Source organism: Necator americanus, chromosome V (genome assembly GCF_031761385.1).
Source record: "Necator americanus strain Aroian chromosome V, whole genome shotgun sequence".
In the NCBI taxonomy this organism is placed as follows: domain Eukaryota; kingdom Metazoa; phylum Nematoda; class Chromadorea; order Rhabditida; family Ancylostomatidae; genus Necator; species Necator americanus.
In genome coordinates, this window is record NC_087375.1 from 29,521,932 (window position 1) to 29,525,642 (window position 3,711).

The following is a 3,711-nucleotide window of genomic DNA, read 5'->3' on the forward strand; positions in this document are numbered from 1 at the left end:
TTTTTCAGGCATACCATGAACCTCTGAGAATCTATCTTTGGGAGGTTGTATTACAACGATTTATACGAATGCATTGGGGCAAAGAAGACTCAATTTCTAATAGACATATACATAGATTTTTTCGTGGACTATCTGCACATTTGTCATATAATGAGGCACATCGGATGCAAAAATTTTAGGTTGACGTGACTATGCGAGTCCCAAGAGTGACCAGTGCTCTACACCAACGCTTGGACGAAAATAGCTAGCTTTACCCAAAACAAATGAGCAGCATATTTGAAAGTGTATTTTTTACACTGTTCCATTTTTGAAGCTTCCAAATTGTCGTTCACCCTCTACTTCTCCACTAATTGATCAAAACGGTATGTTTTAGGGCGAGTTCATGGTTCATGGAATGGAAGTCACTGAATTATAAAGTGATGGTGCTTGTTCGTCTTTATAATTGAATGTTGGTACGTTTACCTCACCATCAGTTCCTACTACGCCAAGTTTTCGGTTTCCGCAGCATGTGGGTATATGAGAGCTTTTGCAATTACGGAACTTAAAGAGTTACTCACCTTACTCCTGGCTTTCAGACACAAATATTATCACGAAAATTATATGGCTGTGGTTTTTTAGAGTGGAACATCACTCTGGATTCGTGTACAACTGAAGAACCAGTCAGTTGCTGATCCTCCTTCTTTTTAGAACGTGGTTTACACCGGTGAATGGATACGGTAAGAGGTTCGGCATTTGGCGAACAGCGTCAGACAAAAACTTTAACAACCTACATAATCTACATATTCGATTATTACCAGTGTAGGAAGAGAGGCATATCGCAGAAGAAGTTAACAAGAAGTTATCTCATGAGTCTACTACGTTTTCTTCCGTTTTACCTTCCTATCACTGTTTTTAGTCACCAGCCGGGTCTTCACGATATTTGATTAAATATTTCGAGTAATTTAACGTCTAGCACGTGAAAAAGCAAGTAGCAACACATATGTGGGAGTGATGAGGTCTGTTCGATTGGTCTTAACACCTAAAGCTACTATTGAGTGCCTGAGATTATTGATGTTGTTGTGGAAGTCTCAGTGACTAACAGTCGTACAGAAACGGCCAAGTATTCATTGCAAATGGCTCCGTGATTTATTCATTCGTAATGGTTTCGAAAATTGTCGATAGCGGTAAAACGAAAGGCAAGAAAGTGATAGTAGTAAGTCTTTTAAAACGACAGTCATTGTTGAGAACGCTTATGGCACCGGCGAATAAGAAAGTAACGAGAAAACATTGGAAGATCCTGGATTTTTTGAAGAATAATGAGGGCGAAGTATTGAAAAAAGTGCTTGACGATCGCCGATGATCTCTTTCCATCAGTGGTATTACCTGTCCCTTAGATCATTTTTGACCTTACACTCAGTTACCATCTATGATGCGGGTGACAATCCTATTACTTAAATAATTTTCATATAGGTGTGAGCATTTTCAGCACCAAAAGGGTAAAATGTAAGTATGGATTCAGCTGCTGTACCGGTAGAATTTTAAAGTAAAAAAATTTCTGCTCAATGTCATTGAATCTCAGTATACATAACAGGAAGTGATAAAATATTTGGTGTAAATAAAGTCACTGGCGTATCAATGCACATGGGATGCGCCAACGCGTTTTACTGGAATTCGTAATCGATGAGGTTTTGGAAGTTTTTTTTTTGTTGGCCTATACAATGACTTGCGGGGGCCAGCCAATGATCAAGTCAGTGTTTTTATCCTCCCAGACAAGTCTGGCACTAATTTATTGACCCCGGAGGGATGAAAGGCTCGGTTTGCCCTATTGCGGCTTCGAACCCTCGACTGTGTGGCTACAACCGACCTCTAACCCCGACTGCGCCACACCCGCCCCTTTATAATTTACAAGTAGAACAACACTTTTGTTCTTCTGAGCAAGACGCAAAGGTCGAAACGTCTGGTCAAAAACCACGAACTAGCAACATCTGAGCTATTGCATATTTAAATTTAGAATTGCAAGTTCAGAAATCTTTTGGTGGTCCAGATTGCAATTAGAACACCATTTTGATTCAGTTTTCTTGTGAAGACCACCTAGAAGCGCACATTTAGGCTTATTACATTTGAAGGCAACTCACATGCATTACAGGCACGCTCATCTACCTGGTGATGGAGACTATCACCAGGAGTGCTCAGATGCGCAGAACGGAATTTTTGAGATAACAAACTGGAATGAGAGCTCCTACTGCCAATTTCTGTGTGCGTCTTGAACCTCCATACATCTCCTTCTACACAAGAGAATGCATGTTTCCTAATTTCTTTGTTGAAAAAAAAAAACTTGGTGGCAATTTTCCAATCTGATTCCAATTTGTAGGGCTTTTCTTAATAGCCTTCTTAAACGCTAAAAACGCTGACTCTTCATGATTGGTCAAGCGTATCAAGGCAGCCTGGTCAGCCTAGATAGGCTTGATAGGAATTGTTTATTTGTTTCATGGATGTCTGTCCACTTTTCAGAGTAGAATACTTTACTTCTGAGACTCCTCTTCTAATTCCTACATTTTCTTCAGTGTTCATTTCTGAACATCTCTTCCCTTAAGTATGAATCATTATAATTTAATTATGATTTACGTGAATATTCTACATTTCCAAAATCTCATAGCAATTCAACAAATTTTCCCTTAATCCAATAAGTGTTGCAATTTCTTGATAATCTTTGTAGAATGAGATCAAGTACTAAGAGGTCGAAAAAACTCACATTTGAAAATGAAAAAAATGAAAGAAAATCGAAAATTGTTCGTCATGATCTAAAATTATCGTCTTCATTGCAGCGTCCATTTCGTGGATCTATTAAAACTATCTTTGTAATCAGTGAACGTCACATGTAACTTTATCCACATTTAGTAAGAATGAATGGTTTCTTGTGGTCAGCGATGTTCGAAAGATGTTCAAAGTTACAGTAGAAACATTTACGGAAACTCTCGAAACTAAGCAATTTCATTATCTCTGCGAAAGGTTCACAAAGCTTGGTAGAGTACCGATGTGTCTTTGTAAGACGTACAGTCGAGATCTATAGTCCAAACAAAACGCCTATAACAAAAGGGAATGCTGTAAACGCAACAAAAATACGAAAGCACAGAAGACGAAAAAATCAGAAAAAAAGCAAAAAAAATTGCGGCTAATATCGATCCCAGAGACGTCACTAGGAAGAATATGGGAAACTGCTGAGCAAATCGCTTTGAACCCGTCTGCCAGCCGTCAGAAACCGCGTTGTTCCAGCGCTGGATCGTGCTTCATCTCGTCTTGATCCTGCTATGTTTATTCTCAGCAAGGCGTTAAAGACAAGTACAATATATTTTCTTTTTGATTTTTCGGGATACATTGTACTTTCATCGAAATCACTTTGGCTTGAATACCACATGTTCAAATTCTCAAATGTAATCTTGAAGTGTGGTGACAGTAATGTGTGATTGCGAAATTCGTCTTCGGAAGACGTAGGAGAACTATTGTTTCGGAAACTGTTTAAAAAAAAACTTATACTTACACGTCTGTGACAGCTGATTTTCATGTGTGATTAAGATCTTCTACCTGACATGTGTACCTGTGAACGAGAACTTTGGTTGGTTGTGAAAATGTTGCTGTTCTGTCTTCTGCTAGAACCACGAGACCGCAGAAGAAGTGAACGTTCTGTGGTGACGACCTTACTGGGGTTGATGGTTGATGTGGTGTGGTTGATGA